Genomic DNA, 18,773 nt, shown 5'->3' on the forward strand with positions numbered 1-18,773 from the left:
ACACCACCTCTCTCCTCTCACCTGTCCGCAGCATCGCCCGAGCTTCCTCCCTCACACAGCAGCGGCCGCTGAATGATGACGTCATTCAGCGGCGCTCCTCTGTGTGAAACAGGAAGCGCGGCCTCCGGGCAGGAAGCAGGACGGACCCTTGCCGCTCCGCTCCTGCTATTCACTCTTGCAGGCAGCGGAGCTGCCGTGATCGCATCGCTCCCTGCCCGCCGCTGCACTGCACTGCAGGGTGGAATTGCTGCTGCCGCGCCGCCCCCACACACATGCCGCATGGGGCGGACCGCCCCCCCACCACGCTACGCCAGTGCCCTGGGCCCCCAAAAAACCTTGGGCCCGGGGCGACCGCCCCATTCGCCCCTATTAAGATCCGCCATTGAGTGTCACTATCGAGGTGGAAATGAGATGAAAGGGAAGGTGCCGTGATTTTTGATAATTTTCATTTTTACAATAAATTATCTAAAAAGATGTTTTCATCTAAGCTTGACTCTGTTATGTTTATGTTTTTTCTTTGCTGACTGTTTTAGTGCAGCCACTGGGCGCTGCCATTTTACCTTGCAGGTCTGTAATGGCTGCTGAACGACACTTTCCATCCTCAAATACGGCAGTCCCTGGGCATAGCAGACATCAGTCGGACACTGACCCTATCTCTAACATTGCAGCCACATCAGCTGTGACCTGGGTACGCCTCTGTGGGCTGCTCAATTCACAGCTGTATGTGTGGCCAGACGCCATTTTATTAGAGGCCAGCGCTATCCCCTGAGCTCCATTTACACTCTATCACAAGCCCTATTATGCCGGATGCTGTACTGTTCACTTCCAGCATAATAGGTCTTGGATGGTCACGTTGCACCTACCGGAGGAGCTGCAGGAGATCAGGACAGGATACTGGACGAGTTCCTGGAATCCTGACGAGCTGCTGCCTGCTGTAGACCCGACGAGCTGCTGCCTGCTGTAGACCCGACGAGCTGCTGCCTGCTGTAGACCCGACGAGCTGCTGCCTGCTGTAGACCCCACGAGCTGCTGCCTGCTGTAGACCCCACGAGCTGCTGCCTGCTGTAGACCCGATGAGCTGCTGCCTGCCGTAGACCCGACGAGCTGCTGCCTGCTGTAGACCCGACGAGCTGCTGCCTGCTGTAGACCCGACGAGCTGCTGCCTGCTGTAGACCCGACGAGCTGCTGCCTGCTGTAGACCCGACGAGCTGCTGCCTGCTGTAGACCCGATGAGCTGCTGGAGACAAGATGACCTGCTGTATACCAGGTGTGTTGCAGCAATGAAGGGAGTGGGGTGGTGACATCATCCATTGGTAACTATCAGGGCTGCAGAGGTGAAGGGCCAGGAAAACTGCTTTTTGTACAGAGGCAAAAATATGAGAGGTGGTTGATGGTATATGTCAGGGGGGAAGTAGCATATGGAAGTTGTGCATGGCATATACAGGGGGAGCTGGCATATGGAGGTTGTGCGTGGCATATACAGGAATAAGCTGGCATATGGAGGTTGTGCGTGGCATATACAGGGGGAGCTGGCATATGGAGGTTGTGCATGGCATATACAGGAATAAACTGGCATATGGAGGTTGTGCGTGGCATATACAGGGGTGATCTGGCATATGGAGGTTGTGCATGGCATATACAGGTGTGAGCTGGCATATGGAGGTTGTGCGTGGCATATACAGGGGGAGCTGGCATATGGAGGTTGTGCGTGGCATATACAGGAATAAACTGGCATATGGAGGTTGTGCGTGGCATATACAGGGGTGATCTGGCATATGGAGATTGTGCGTGGCATATAAGGGGGTGAGCTGGCATATGGAGGCTGTGTGTGTGGCATATATAGGGGTGAGCAGGCATATGGAGGTTGTGTGTGGCATATACAGGGGTGATCTGGCATATGGAGGTTGTGTGTGGCATATACAGGGGTGAGCTGGCATATGGAGTTTGTGCATGGCATATACAGGGGTGAGCTGGAATATGGAGGTTGTGTGTGGCATATACAGGGGGAGCTGGCATATGGAGGTGGTGTGTGGCATATACAGGGGTGAGCTGGCATATGGAGTTTGTGCATGGCATATACAGGGGTGAGCTGGGATATGGTGGTTGTGTGTGGCATATACAGGGGGGAGCTGGGATATGGTGGTTGTGTGTGGCATATACAGGGGGGAGTTGGCTTATGGAGTTTGTGCATGGCATATACAGGGGTGATCTGGCATATGGAGGTTGTGTGTGGCATATACAGGGGTGAGCTGGCATATGGAGTTTGTGCATGGCATATACAGGGGTGAGCTGGGATATGGTGGTTGTGTGTGGCATATACAGGGGGGAGCTGGCATATGAAGGTTGTGCGTTGCATATACAGGGGTGATCTGGCATATGGAGTTTGTGCATGGCATATACAGGGGTGATCTGGCATATGGAGGTTGTGTGTGGCATATACAGGGGTGAGCTGGCATATGGAGTTTGTGCTTGGCATGTACAGGGGTGAGCTGGGATATGGTGGTTGTGTGTGGCATATACAGGGGGGAGCTGGCATATGAAGGTTGTGCGTGGCATATACAGGGGTGAGCTGACATATGGAGTTTGTGCATGGCATGTACAGGGGTGATCTGGCATATGGAGGTTGTGTGTGGCATATACAGGGGTGAGCTGGCATATACAGGGGGAGCTGGCATATGGAGGTTGTGTGTGGCATATACTCCTCACACAATGTGCCCATACAATACCCAACACGTGCACAGTAGGATGACTCTACAGTGTCCCTAGCGCCGTATGATGCAGCAACCGTGTCCACACCATAGTATCATGTCCCCACAACCACTAACGCAGTATGATGCTGCAACCGTGTCCACAACATAGTATCATGCCCCCACAACCACTAACACAGTATGAGGCAGCAACTGTGTCCACAACATAGTATCATGCCCCCACAACCACTAATGCAGTATGATGCTGCAACTGTGTCCACAACATAGTATCATGCCCCCACAACCATTAGCGCAGTATGATGCAGCAACCGTGTCCACAACATAGTATCATGCCCCCACAACCTCTAATGCAGTATGATGCTGCAACCGTGTCCACAACATAGTATCATGCCCCCACAACCTCTAATGCAGTATGATGCTGCAACCGTGTCCACAACATAGTATCATGCCCCCACTAACACAGTATGATGCAGCAACAATGTCCACAACATAGTATCATGCCCCCACAACCATTAGCGCAGTATGATGCTGCAACCGTGTCCACACCATAGTATCATGCCCCCACAACTACTAATGCAGTATGATGCTGCAACCGTGTCCACAACATAGTATCATGACCCCACAACCATTAACGCAGTATGATGCAGCAACAATTTCCACAACATAGTATCATGCCCCCACAACCATTAGCACAGTATGATGCAGCAACCGTGTCCACACCATATTATGATGCCCCCAGAACCATTAGCGCAGTATGATGCAGCAACCGTGTCCACAACATAGTATCATGCCCCCACAACCACTAAAGCAGTATGATGCTGCAACCGTGTCCACACCATAGTATCATGACCCCACAACCATTAGCGCAGTATGATGCAGCAACAATGTCCACAACATAGTATCATGCCCCCACAACCATTAGCACAGTATGATGCAGCAACCGTGTCCACACCATATTATGATGCCCCCAGAACCATTAGCGCAGTATGATGCAGCAACCGTGTCCACAACATAGTATCATGCCCCCACAACCACTAATGCAGTATGATGCTGCAACCGTGTCCACAACATAGTATCATGCCCCCACAACCATTAGCGCAGTATGATGCAGCAACCGTGTGCACACCATATTATGATGCCCCCAGAACCATTAGCACAGTATGATGCTGCAATCGTGTATACAGCATAGTATCATGCCCCCACAACCACTAACATAGTATGATGTGACCATTGCACACCCCATTCATTATGATACTGCAACAGCCCCCTCCAGTGCAGTATGTTGTCCCAACAGTGCCCCCAACACCGTATGATGCCAACAGTCTTCCCCCACATACATTATGAGGCCTCTACACTGTAAGAATCTTCTACATCCCCCCACACAGTATGATGCCTCCACAGCCCCACAAAACAGTATGATGGCCCCCACAGTACCCCATACACAATGTGATGGCCCCCAAAGTCTTACACACCGTAAGATGGTCCCAGCTGCCTCCAATATAAAGTATGATTCCCCCACAGTTCCCTACATAGTTTGATTACCCACACAGTCCCCTCTCACAAAATTGAGGCCCCCACACATAGCATGATGTCCCCATAACTATGTACACAGTATGGTGACCCACACAATTCTATCCACAGCACACACAGTATGATTGCTCCTACTCAGCATGCTGGCTCCATTCCAAAAGAATTGACTGACAAAATTGTTTAAAAATGTTATCACCCAGCCCAATTCCTCCAGTGCCCTTCACCCGTCTGTGCAGGCGCACTCTAGTCTCATCATTGTGCCTTCTGACTGACACTCAGATCTACAGACTGAATACAGTTCTACCATTGAATTCCACTGTATTGGCCTCGGATGCAGATACTGGTGAAATTTAGCCACCAGCACAGGGAGGGCAATGTTGCTTGACACCACGCCCCCCACACACTCACGGCTCCCATCATGGCTGCATGGCTTGCCGCTGTTAGCTTGAAGCGGGTGGCATACTGCTATCATTTAGACACTTTTGTCCATGAATGATAACTTTGTGATCGGTGGGGGTCCAACTACTAAAAGCAGGGTTCTGCAATGAGCCATCAGAATGGAGCGGTGGTGGCACATGCGTTCCACCGCTTCTTGTATTGTCTATAGGATTGCTAGAGAGAATCAAGTAGAGCTGTACGCATGTGACGGCCATCCAGGCAAAGAACTGAGTGATGGAGGCCACAACTGTTTCATCGTCCTGTTCTCTGGATCTATGGGGATCCAATCTGTCCGACTCCCACCAATCACAATGACCAATCCTGTGGAAAATGTGAAGCTAAAGACTGTTTATAGATGGACGGTAGTTTGCTGCGAGGTCAGGTGGATCTTCTGCATTGTCTCTAGTGGGTCATCCAGTTGTTAGAAGTAGTGAAGGTAGAAATGACCATTGTCGACCAATAGAAACTTTAAAGCATACTAGACTTCTATTGCAGAAAAATAAAAGTCTAGTTGCTATGCGTCTCCATTGCTTTTCTGTACAAGTTAAAAGAAAGTATACCAATGCGTATACACCAAACGTGATGATAACACAGCCCTAAACCTGAACTCCAATGCAGGTTCACATTGAACAGCAGTTTTATAGCTACACGTAGCTAGAATTTACAGGAAACATTGGAAATTTATTGAGGCTTTTGTTTCAGTTTTCGCGCATAAAAAAAATCACCAAGTTTGTACCGTTTCATGCAGCACTGAAAATTTGGTGCAAAGTACAATAATGCAGCCCGAAAAAAAACCTGACTTCATGCTTCAATTCATCTCATTAATATTATTATTATTATTATACATTTTATAGCGCCATTTATTCCATGGCACTTTACACGTGAAAGGGGCAAATATAAACAAGTACAATAAACATGAGCAAAAGAAGGTGCACACAAGTACAGAAGGAGAGAGGACCCTGCCGGCGAGGGCTCTCCGTCTACAGGAGATGGGTGAGGGTACAATAGGAGAGGGTAGAGCTGGTCGTGTGGCGGTTGACTAGACTGAGGATCACCGCAGGTTGTAGGCTTGTCTGAAGAGGTCGGTCTTCAGGTTCTTTTTGAAGGTTTACGTGGTAGTTTCCCCTAGTTTCCCGTCTGATGTGTTGAGGTAGAGAGTTCCAGAGTATGCGGGAAGCACGGGAGAAGTCTTGTATGCGGTTGTGTGTAGAAGAGATAAGAGGGGAGTAGAGAAGGAGATCTTTAGAGGATCGAAGGTTGCATGTAGGTAAGTACCGGGAGACCATTTTACATATGTATGGAGGAGACAGGTTGTGGATGGCTTTGTACAGTGGGGAAAAAAAGTATTTAGTCAGTCAGCAATAGTGCAAGTTCCACCACTTAAAAAGATGAGAGGCGTCTGTAATTTACATCATAGGTAGACCTCAACTATGGGAGACAAACTGAGAAAAAAAAATCCAGAAAATCACATTGTCTGTTTTTTTTTCATTTTATTTGCATATTATGGTGGAAAATAAGTATTTGGTCAGAAACAAGCAATCAAGATTTCTGGCTCTCATAGACCTGTAACTTCTTCTTTAAGAGTCTCCTCTTTCCTCCACTCATTACCTGTAGTAATGGCACCTGTTTAAACTTGTTATCAGTATAAAAAGACACCTGTGCACACCCTCAAACAGTCTGACTCCAAACTCCACTATGGTGAAGACCAAAGAGCTGTCAAAGGACACCAGAAACAAAATTGTAGCCCTGCACCAGGCTGGGAAGACTGAATCTGCAATAGCCAACCAGCTTGGAGTGAAGAAATCAACTGTGGGAGCAATAATTAGAAAATGGAAGACATACAAGACCACTGATAATCTCCCTCAATCTGGTGCTCCACGCAAAATCCCACCCCGTGGGGTCAGAATGATCACAAGAACGGTGAGCAAAAATCCCAGAACCACGCGGGGGGACCTAGTGAATGAACTGCAGAGAGCTGGGACCAATGTAACAAGGCCTACCATAAATAACACACTACGCCACCATGGACTCAGATCCTGCAGTGCCAGACGTGTCCCACTGCTTAAGCCTGTACATGTCCGGGCCCATCTGAAGTTTGCTAGAGAGCATTTGGATGATCCAGAGGAGTTTTGGGAGAATGTCCTATGGTCTGATGAAACCAAACTGGAACTGTTTGGTAGAAACACAACTTGTCGTGTTTGGAGGAAAAAGAATACTGAGTTGCATCCATCAAACACCATACCTACTGTAAAGCATGGTGGTGGAAACATCATGCTTTGGGGCTGTTTCTCTGCAAAGGGGCCAGGACGACTGATCCGGGTACATGAAAGAATGAATGGGGCCATGTATTGTGAGATTTTGAGTGCAAACCTCCTTCCATCAGCAAGGGCATTGAAGATGAAACGTGGCTGGGTCTTTCAACATGACAATGATCCAAAGCACACCGCCAGGGCAACGAAGGAGTGGCTTCGTAAGAAGCATTTCAAGGTCCTGGAGTGGCCTAGCCAGTCTCCAGATCTCAACCCTATAGAAAACCTTTGGAGGGAGTTGAAAGTCCGTGTTGCCAAGCGAAAAGCCAAAAACATCACTGCTCTAGAGGAGATCTGCATGGAGGAATGGGCCAACATACCAACAACAGTGTGTGGCAACCTTGTGAAGACTTACAGAAAACGTTTGACCTCTGTCATTGCCAACAAAGGATATATCACAAAGTATTGAGATGAAATTTTGTTTCTGACCAAATACTTATTTTCCACCATAATATGCAAATAAAATGAAAAAAAAAAAACAGACAATGTGATTTTCTGGATTTTTTTTTCTCAGTTTGTCTCCCATAGTTGAGGTCTACCTATGATGTAAATTACAGACGCCTCTCATCTTTTTAAGTGGTGGAACTTGCACTATTGCTGACTGACTAAATACTTTTTTTCCCCACTGTATGTCATAGGGTTTTGAACTGGAGCCTCTGGACAATAGGAAACCAGTGAAGAGCTTGGCATAGAGGAGAGGCTAAGGAATAACAGACAGATAGGTGGATTAGTCAGGCAGCAGAGTGTAGGATGGATTAGAGTGGTGCGAGAGTGCTAGAGGGGAGGCCAGGGAGTAGGAGGTTGCAGTAGTCGAGGTGGGAGATAATAAGCGCGTGCACCGGTGCTTTTGTGGCTTCGTAGTCAAGGGGCGCGTTACCAGGCACCATTTACTTTTTTCCATTGAGTGGCGTTTTCACTTCACCACGTATTGGCATTCATTGTCCATATTATCTGTGCACTTTATTTCTATTGTTGGCCTTCGCCAACATCATCTTTTGCTACACATTGCACTATATTTATTTTTTGGGGGCCATTACATGTATTTTTTACCTGTTCATTATTGAGCCAGTTTGGCATGGTTATTAAAAAAGCTCTATTATAAAGCCTATTATATAATTATAATACCATGTATATATTTGGGATGCCTTTTTATTTGTTCAAAGTGTACACCCATTATTGTTTTATATTTTAATAAAGGCTATTTTTCTGATTACTTTATTTATTTTGTGTGTTGCTTTATATATTACATCCCTTTGATACCCTGCCGATTTCATCTTCCACCATACCCAGTGTGTACAGTGGTCCTTTCACCGGATGGTCTGCCATCCATTTTTTCAGAGGGGTTGTTTTGATATTTAGTTTTTATTATATATATTTCATTAATAATTAATTATTTTAGGATACTACCCTCACTGTTTTAATTTGTAGTCAAGGAATGTACGGATCCGGGAAATATTTTTGAATTTGTGTCAGCAGGAGGAGGCAAGGGCTTGGATATGTGGCCTGAAAGAGAGGGCAGAGTCGGGGATCACCCCGAGGCATTGAGCTTGCGGGACTGGGGAAAGTTTATCTCATGACAAATTCCCTCTTGTAAGTCACTTTGTAAGGACATTATTTTGTCATGTGCATATCTTATATATACTCTCCTCTCCGTAGCTCAGATTTGCTTGTCTTGTGTCAATACCGAGCTCCTTCTGGTAAGTTTTATATAATGTCCTAGTTTAGTCTTTATCCCGTGACATAATCTCTCCCAGAATGCAGAGCAGAAGTCATTAGATTAGCCCACCCAGGGACCAAGGGATGTGTCTGTCTACAGATGGTAAGCTGTTTTAGGGGCAATCAGCAGAAATGTACTACAACCAGACTTTCTGTAATTCAGGATCATTAGACCCTTAATTACTGCTGTACAAACCTTATGGGTTCTTCTAATGAGTGCACCAGTGTTACAGGACGATGCTTCAGAAGAAGACTACAGCGCTGTGTCCTGCACTGTACAGATGCTCAGGCTGATGCTTGCAGCCTTGAGCATTTACAATGATCGGAGTCCAAATTGGTCTAGGATCATGTAACCCCTTAGATGCCAAAATGAATGGTGACTGCCAAAAAGTATAATAAAAAAACACAAGTAAATAAAGCTATATTGAAAAAAGATTTAAAAAAAAGTGTGGATCTTGACATGCAATGATAAAAAATGGAGAAAATGGTTGGTACTTGGAGCCATATTCTTGGTATCAGAAGGCACAGATCCTACTGACAGCTGTCAGTGACGGTAATTCATACATGTCTATGAGGGAGACAGAGAAGCTGCATAATGTGCAGTGTAGAGGAGAGGCAGTCACCTGCGTCCTCCAAGTTTTTGAAGTCGACTCATTTGTATTGATGTCAGAGGACAATGCAACTTTTGTTTTATTTCATTTTGGCAGTGATCCCACCGGCTTTGTCTTTTTGGTGTTAATGGCTATTTTCTGAGGCTTCACATGCTTTGGCTTCCTATTTAAAAAAAAACACTTAAGTGTGAACAGCAATGTATAAATTATGTCATGTCTAAGCTCCAGTTAGACGGATCAATGGAGCAAGTCATAGCAATATCCAACACACCCACATCCCATAGACAGGGCTCACCTGTAGTGATGAGCAAGCATGCTCGCCACGTGAGCGATCACCGGGTGCTCGGGTGCCCATCGAATATCACTGGTGCTCAAGAGTCCTGCTCAAGTCCCACCCTCGCATGTCTCGTGGCTGTTAGGCAGCCAATAAACATGTAGGGATTGCCCATGTATGGCAGACAATCCCTGCGTGTTTTCTGGCTCTTTATCAGTCCCCGGGGTGGGGACTTGAGCGTGGCTCTTGAGCACCAGCAATATTCGATGGGTACTCAAGTGGCGAGCATGCTCGCTCATCACTACTCACCATACATACTGTGGGGATGTGGCTCGCTTAGGTGCAGCGGGAGACAAATGTGAGACAGGTTCTTCCACAGTGCTTGCAGTTTATTCACGGCATAAACGTACAAGGCAACGTAACAGCAAACAAATAGCCATTTAGCTCAGGCAAAATAACACAATGTCCATAGTTGTAGACTCAGAGCAGGAGTCTCAGCACACATGGGAGGCTTAGTCCTCCCCACACACAACTCCTTGGTTCAGGAGCAGGCCACATTATAAGGCTGTAGCCACACCCACGTTCCCAGCAGCTGACTGGTCACCTGACTGTGACCTCACCACAGGTCCTTCAAACAAAAACAATAACAATATCTGTTATGCTTTACTTCTGCCTTACATTATAGAGACAAGCCATTTATGAGACACATATCTCCCATCGATTACACGACCCTTAGCCCTGCCACATACCTCCCCCCTCTGCCTAAAGCCGTGGGGCTTGGCACTTTCACCTACCAGAGGCCGCTATCTGCAGACCGGATATAACTACAAGAGAAATGTGCTGTCTTCCAGGTGCAAAAATTAAAGATGTGTCTGACAGGATATCAGGACTCTTCAGACCTACAGATGACTACCCATTCCTGCTACTACATGTGGGGACAAATGACACCGCAAGAAACGACCTGGAAATCATCTGCAGAGACTTTGAAGACTTAGGCAAGAAAGTGAAAGAACTGGGAGCGCAGGTGGTCTTCTCTTCCATCCTCCCAGTGGATGGCCATGGAACAAGGAGGTGGAATAAGATTCTGCAGGTGAACAACTGGCTACGTCGATGGTGCCGTCAGCAACGATTTGGATTTCTGGATCACGGAGTGAACTACTTATACGATGGACTACTTGCTAGAGATGGGGTGCACCTTACGAAGACTGGAAAGCATGTATTTGGAAGTCGCCTTGCTACACTTGTAAGGAGAGCTTTAAACTAGAACAACATGGGAAGGGAAGCAAAAGACCAGAAAAAGCCATACACCTGACAAATGCTATTGAGAACTCTGCTATTAGAAGTGGAAAGGAAGAACAAAGACGAAAGAATCTAATTAATAAAAATATTGGAGAAAGAGAAACCAATCACAAACTAAAATGTTTCTATACTAATGCACAAAGCATGGGCAACAAACAAGGAGAATTGGAACTACTAACACAGGAAAAGAAATATGATGTAATTGGAATCACTGAAACTTGGTGGGACAATACACATGATTGGAATACAAGACTAGAAGGATACAACTTATTTGCAAGAAACAGACTTGATAAACGAGGAGGGGGTGTCGCATTGTATGTTCGAAACGCGTATATCTGCACAGAGATTGAAGCTTCAGAGACTGGGAGTTCTGTGGAAACTGTTTGGGTAAGAATACAAGGACAGAACAATGGAAAGGACACCATTGTAGGCATTTACTACAGGCCGCCTGTGCAAGCCGAAGATATAGATGAACTCTTTATGCATCAGATGGCCAAGTTCTCCAAAAAATATGACATAGTTGTCATGGGAGATTTCAACTATCCAGACATTTGTTGGGAATCTCTCTCAGGCAAAACTAACAGGTCAAGGAAATTCTTATCCTCTCTTGCTGACAACTTTATCTTCCAAAAGGTAAGGGAGAAAACAAGGGGAACTGCTACCTTGGATCTAATCCTTATAAACAGGGAGGAAATGGTTGAGGAGGTAAAAGTGGCTGGGACCCTAGGAGGTAGCGACCATGCTATTTTAGAATTTTGGATAACTAGAGGTGGAAGACCTGTGAAGACTCAGACGTCAAGTTTAGATTTCAGAAAGGCAGATTTTAAGGGATTCAGAAAGAGAATTGGAGGGATCCAATGGCTGGATATCCTTAAAGACAAAAATGTCCAGGAAGGATGGGAAATCTTGAAAAATGAAATTCTCAAAGCACAGTTGTTAACAATTCCGAAAAGAGGGAAGAATAGGAAGCATTTAAGGAAACCAGGATGGATGAACACAGAACTTAAGCACATGCTAAAAAGGAAGAAAAAAATGTTTATAAAATGGAAAGAGGGAGGCATATCTAAAGAAGAATATAATGCTGTCTGCAGAACCTGCAGGGCACAATTCAGATTAGCTAAAGCTGAAAATGAACTGAGGCTTGCAAGAGATGTCAAAAGCAATAATAAAGGATTTCGGGGATATGTCAAAAGTAAAAGAAAAGTCAAAGATGCTATAGGATTTTTACAGGATGAAAATGATGAAATGGTAAGACAGGATGTTGAGAAGGCTGAACTTTTAAATTCCTATTTTGCATCTGTTTTCTCTCAGAAAGGAAATGCAACATCAACTGTTATTCACTGTCCTATTAAGGGAATAGAAGAATCCAGGATATCTATAAACAGAAAGATAGTGAGGAAACACTTAGTTAACCTAAATGAATTCAAGTCTCCAGGTCCAGATGAATTACACCCCAGAGTACTGAAGGAGATAGCAGAAGAAATTTTTGAACCCCTCTCCATAATCTTTGAAAATTCTTGGAGAACAGGAGAAGTGCCAGAAGACTGGAGAAGAGCAAATGTTGTTCCTATCTTCAAAAAGGGGTAGAAGGTGGACCCAGGCAACTATAGGCCGGTGAGTCTGACTTCTATACCAGGAAAGATCTTTGAACAAATTATTAAACAACATGTATGTCAATACCTGGATAAGAATGAAGTGATTAAACAGAGTCAGCATGGGTTTCTAACTAATAAGTCATGTCAGACTAACTTAATTTCCTTCTATGACAGTATCACTGATTGGGTGGATCAAGGAAATGCTGTAGATATAGTATATCTTGACTTCAGCAAAGCATTTGACAAAGTCTCTCATACAATCCTTATTGAAAAAATGACTAAGTATGGAATGGACAAGGCAACTGTTAGGTGGATTCATAACTGGCTTAGTGATCGGACTCAAAGAGTGGTCGTAAATGGCTGCACATCCAGTTGGAAGAATGTCTCAAGTGGGGTACCACAGGGCTCTGTCCTGGGCCCTGTATTGTTCAACATCTTTATCAACGATTTAGATGAAGGAATTGAGGGTAAACTGATTAAATTTGCTGATGACACAAAGCTAGGAGGGATAGCTAATACTAGAGAAGAGAGAGAGAGGATTCAAAAAGATTTAAATAAACTGGAGAAGTGGGCAGCAACTAACAGAATGGTTTTTAACAGGGAGAAATGCAAAGTACTACATCTGGGCAATAAAAATGAAAAAAGCATATATAGAATGGGAGGAATAGGGCTAAGTGACAGCACATGTGAAAAAGACTTGGGTATACTAATAGATCACAGATTGAATATGAGTCAACAGTGTGATGCAACAGCAAAAAAGGCAAATGCAATTCTAGGATGTATTAACAGAAGCATACAGTCTAGATCACGTGAAGTCATTATTTCCCTCTACTCCTCTTTGGTCAGACCTCATCTGGAATATTGTGTCCAGTTTTGGGCACCACATTTTAAAAAAGACATCAACAAACTGGAGCAAGTTCAGAAAAGAGCGACCAGAATGGTGACCGGTCTGCAAACCCTGTCTTATGAGGAAAGGTTGCAGGATTTGGGAATGTTTAGTTTGCAAAAGAGAAGACTGAGAGGAGACTTAATAGCTTAATAGCTGTCTACAAATATCTAAAGGGCTGTCACATTGTAGAAGGATTAACTTTATTCTCATTTGCACAAGGAAAGACTAGAAGCAATGGGATGAAACTGAATGGGAAGAGACACAGATTAGATATTAGAAAAAACTTTTTGACAGTTAGAGTGATCAATGAGTGGAACAGGCTGCCACGAGAAGTGGTGAGTTCTCCTTCAATGGAAGTCTTCAAACAGAGGCTGGACAGACATCTGACTGGGATGATTTAGCGAATCCTGCTTTGAGCAGGGGGTTGGACCAGATGGCCCAGGAGGTCCCTTCCAACTCTACGATTCTATGATTCTATGATACCAGGCAAGGGATTCTGGAGAGGGCATCGGCATTCCCATGTAGCTTCCCGGCCCTATGCTCTACATGGAAGCTGAAGTCTTGTAGGGCTAAGAACCAGCGGGTGACCCTAGCATTCTTGCCCTTGGTTTCCCTCATCCACCTGAGTGGGGCATGGTCGGATATTAACCTAAACTTCCGTCCCACCAGGTAGTACCGTAATGTGTCCACTGCCCATTTTATGGCCAAACACTCCTTCTCTACAACTGAGTAATTTCTCTCACAAGAAGTCAACTTCCTACTCAAGTAGAGAACAGGATGCTCCTCCCCACGTATCTCTTGGGAAAGGACAGCTCCTACCCCGACATCTGAGGCATCTGTCTGGAGGACATATTCACGTTTAAAGTCTGGGGCCACCAAAACGGGTTGCTTACAAAGCGCTCCCTTCATTTCTTGGAAGGCTGACTCTGCTTCTTCGGACCAGCTGACCATCACTGACTTTGTCCCTTTAAGCAGATCAGTTAGAGGTGCAGCCATTGTGGCGAAGTTTGGGATAAACCTCCTGTAATATCCCACAATCCCCAGGAAGGCTTTAACTTGCTTCTTTGACAGAGGTCTCGGCCATGTTTGAATTGCCTCCACTTTATTGATTTGGGGTTTGATCTCGCCACGCCCCACTACATATCCGAGGTACTTGGCTTCTTCTCTCCCCAAGGCACACTTCTTCGGGTTTATTGTAAACCCTGCCTCTCTTAGAGCGTCAAACACTGCTTGGACCTTTTCCAGGTGAGTCTCCCAGTCCGGGGTAAAGATGACGATATCATCCAGGTATGCAGCAGCGTATAGCTTATGAGGTGCAAGGATTCTATCCATCGCCCTCTGGAAGGTTGCTGGAGCTCCCTGTAGGCCAAACAGCATCCGGACATACTGGAAGCACCCGTCTGGTGTGGAGAATGCCGTCTTCTCCTTGGCTTCCTGTGCCATGGGGATCTGCCAATATCCCTTGGTCAGATCCAAAGTGGTTATGTACCTGGCAGGTCCAAGTCTCTCGATGAGCTCATCAACGCGTGGCATGGGATAAGCGTCGAACTTGGAGACCTCATTCAGCTTCCGGTAATCGTTGCAGAACCTCCATTCACCATCAGGTTTTGGGACCAGGACAATCGGGCTCGACCAGCCGCTCTTGGATTCCTCAATGACCCCGAGCTTCAACATACGCTGCACCTCCTTGGAGATTACCTCTCGCCGGGCCTCAGGAATACGATATGGTTTCACGTTCACCCGCACATGTGGCTCGGTCAGAATTTCGTGCTCCACCACCTTCGTGCACCCCGGCAACTCTGAGAACAGGTCCCGGTTTTTCTGGAGTAACTCCCGGCACTGCTGCTTCTGGGCCTTCGATAGAGTCTCCGCTATGGTAACGGCTCCAACCTCCCCTTCTAGGTTGCCCAGCAAGCACGGAGTTACCGCTGGCTCTCTATCTTGCCACGGCTTGATAAGGTTAACATGGTAAACCTGGTATGGCTTCCGTCTTCCGGGTTGGTGGATCTTGTAGTTTACGTCTCCCAGTTTCTCCACCACCTCATATGGCCCTTGCCACTTGGCCAAGAACTTACTTTCCACCGTCGGGATTAGCACGAGAACTCGGTCTCCCGGATTGAACTGCCTCACTCTGGCTGACCGGTTGTAGACCCTGGCCTGAGCCTCTTGTGCCTGGCGGAGATGTTCTTTAACAATGGGCATCACCTTTGCAACCCTCTGCTGCATCAGTGCCACATGCTCAATGACGCTTCTGTGGGGCGTGACTTCGGCTTCCCAGGTTTCCTTGGCTATATCTAGGAGACCTCGCGGATGCCGGCCGTACAGAAGCTCGAAGGGGGAGAACCCCGTGGAGGCCTGGGGAACTTCACGGATAGAAAACAGTAAATACGGTAAGAGACAATCCCAGTCTCTACCATCTTCCTCTATGACTTTTCTCAGCATGCTCTTCAGGGTCTTGTTAAACCTCTCAACAAGGCCATCTGACTGTGGATGGTACACTGAAGTCCTCAGCTGGGAAATTTGCAAGACTCTGCACAATTCTCTCATCACCTTGCTCATAAAAGGTGTCCCCTGGTCGGTCAGGATCTCCTTCGGCAAACCCGTCCGGGAAAACACATGGACCAGCTCACGGGCTATACTCTTCGCAGAGGAGTTTCTCAGGGGAATGGCCTCAGGATAGCGTGTGGCATAGTCCAGGATGACTAATATATACTGATGGCCCCGAGCTGATTTAACTAAGGGACCGACCAAGTCCATGGCAATTCTCTCAAATGGCACCTCAATAATGGGCAGTGGCACAAGAGGGTTCCGAAAATGAGATGTGGGGGCAGTTAACTGACATGTCGGTCAGGACCTGCAATAGTTTACTATTTCCCGGTGACACCCAGGCCAATAGAACCTCTGTACAATCCGTTCCTGGGTTTTTTCCACCCCCAGGTGTCCCCCCAAGATGTGTGAATGGGCCATGTCCAACACTTTTCGTCTATAGGGGCCTGGTACTATTAACTGCTCTGCCACCTCCTCCCTTATTTTCGTGACCCGGTACAACAATTCCCCACTCAACATAAAATGGGGAAACCTTGTGTCTGCTCCCGGCTCTTGTGCAACCCCATTAATGACGGTGACATTGTTAAAGGCTTCCCTTAGTGTGGGGTCCCTATGTTGGGCAGTCCCAAAATTCTCCCCGGCCACCCCTAACTCCGGGATGTCAGGTACAGGGGACCCTTCCTCTTCATCCCCAACAAGGACACATAAAGGGAACTCGTCTGCCTCTGGTGGTGGCGATACCTCAGTGGGGTGGATTGGTTCCCTGCTCTTGCTAGCACACTCAGAACCCATCCCCCACAGATCCCAAAACAGACAGAAATCCCGGCCAATAATTATGGGATGCAACAAGTCTCGAACAACGCCAACTTCATGCGACTCGGTGCCATGCGCCGTTTCAATCTTCACCCTAGCCATAGGGTAGTCCTTTGCATCGCCATGTATGCACCGAACACCAATCTTTTTACCCGGGAGTATGTTTAGAGGAAAACTGGCCCTCACAAGGGTCACCAAGCTCCCGGAGTCCAGAAGCGCCATTACTGCTCGACCGTTCACCTTCACGGGACACGCTTGTGGCCCCTTGTTAGGTAGCGAGTTCACACTGCAAGCTGGATATGCGTAGTATGAACTACGGCGTCCCATGCTGCAGTCAATCTGCTCGGTGGTCTGGGGACAACGGGCCGCTATATGTCCTGGCCCATGACACTTCCAGCAAATAACACCCGAGGGGACCTTGGGCACCGCCTCCCCCGCCCCTTTTGACCTTGGACGCACCACCCCTTTTTGTGACTCCGCCCCCTGCTGGGACCCCCAATATGGAATGGGCTGCTTCCCCAAGGAACCTTCCATCCCCTGGTATCTCTCGACCAGCCCAACCAGTTCATCAGCATTTTGGGGATCACCCTGGGCAACCCAAGTCTGTAGAGGTCTCGGCAGAGAATGCACAAACCGATCCATCACAACTCGCTCTACCATCTGTGCAGGGGAAGCCGACTCTGGCTGCAGCCATTTCTGGACCAGGTGCAACAGGTCAAACATTTGGGAGCGCGGGGGTTTGTCCTGGTGATAGGCCCAACGATGCACTCTCTGTGCCCTGGTAGTCATTGTTACCCCCAAGCGGGCGAGAATTTCCGCTTTTAATTTGGGATACTCTCTGGCATCTTGTACCGTCAGGTCAAAGTACGCCTTCTGGGGCTCCCCCGTTAGGTAAGGGGCCAGTACCTCCGCCCACCGCTCTGGCTGAAGTTTTTCCCTCTCAGCCACCCTCTCAAACACCGTCAGGAAGGCCTCCACATCATCCTCAGGGGTCATTTTTTGTAATGCGCGTCTTACCGCCTTCTCGACGTCGGTGGCATCAGCCCGACCTGGTGTTGGGGCGCTCGTCCTGCCCTCCTGGATGGCGGTTGCCAGAAGCTGCATCTGCTGCCGTTGTTCCTGCTGGCTTTGCTGGAACTGCTGCCGCTGCTCCTGCTGGCTTTGCTGGATCTGCTGTAACAACAGCTTGTTGGTTTCCTGCTGCAGTGCCTGGGACTGGACCAGGTGTTTCATGAGGTCCTCCATGATTCCCGGCAATGCTTGTTGCCCCGCTGCAAACTTCACCCAGGACATGCAGCAACTGTCTCAAGTCTCTGCTGGGACCGCTGCCCGCACGTGTACCACCAATTGTGGGGATGTGGCTCGCTTAGGTGCAGCGGGAGACAAATGTGAGACAGGTTCTTCCACAGTGCTTGCAGTTTATTCACGGCATAAACGCACAAGGCAACGTAACAGCAAACAAATAGCCTTTTAGCTCAGGCAAAATAACCCAATGTCCGTAGTTGTAGACTCAGAGCAGGAGTCTCAGCACACATGGGAGGCTTAGTCCTCCCCACACACAACTCCTTGGTTCAGGAGCAGGCCACATTATAAGGCTGTAGCCACACCCACGTTCCCAGCAGCTGACTGTGACCTCACCACAGGTCCTTCAAACAAAAACAATAACAATATCTGTTATGCTTTACTTCTGCCTTACATTATAGAGACAAGCCATTTATGAGACACATATCTCCCATCGATTACACGACCCTTAGCCCTGCCACAATACTCATTCACATTACTAAAAAGGACCCTTCACCAGATCAAAAGCAGCCAGTTTTGCTCTTATTTTATTGAATAGTCCATTTTTCTGTTTTGCTTAAATCCGCCATACGGTTCCAAATGGAGGGGCCTCTTCATTTACTGCTAATTTTTGTATCTTTCCCAAGGGTGCGTGTCTCACAGGATTCTCTAAGGACATGTCTTTAGGCTGCTATGGAATGTTACCCTGTGAGCCATACCCATTTGATAAAGACCATATTTTGCACTGAATAAAAAGACCAAA

General features: G+C 47.1%; 2 protein-coding genes across 3 annotated transcripts in view; one reads left to right on the forward strand and one right to left on the reverse strand.

The window, feature by feature from the left end:
* The window catches only part of LOC141094105 (uncharacterized), a 52,996-nt gene extending 51,976 nt beyond the window's left edge, over positions 1-1,020 (reverse strand). Inside the window, exon 1 of the mRNA XM_073579835.1 lies at positions 864-1,020. The gene's annotated coding sequence lies outside the window, so the exon portion shown is untranslated. The remainder of the gene's footprint in view (positions 1-863) is intronic.
* Positions 1,021-1,096: 76 nt separating this feature from the next.
* LOC141094104 (uncharacterized) overlaps positions 1,097-18,773 on the forward strand; it is a 66,152-nt gene continuing 48,475 nt past the window's right edge. For both annotated transcript variants that reach the window (XM_073579831.1, XM_073579833.1), the window contains exon 1: positions 1,097-1,267. The gene's annotated coding sequence lies outside the window, so the exon portion shown is untranslated. The remainder of the gene's footprint in view (positions 1,268-18,773) is intronic.

Source organism: Dendrobates tinctorius, unplaced genomic scaffold (genome assembly GCF_039654945.1).
Source record: "Dendrobates tinctorius isolate UK_male_01 unplaced genomic scaffold, ASM3965494v1 ptg000063l, whole genome shotgun sequence".
Taxonomy (NCBI): Eukaryota; Metazoa; Chordata; class Amphibia; order Anura; family Dendrobatidae; genus Dendrobates; species Dendrobates tinctorius.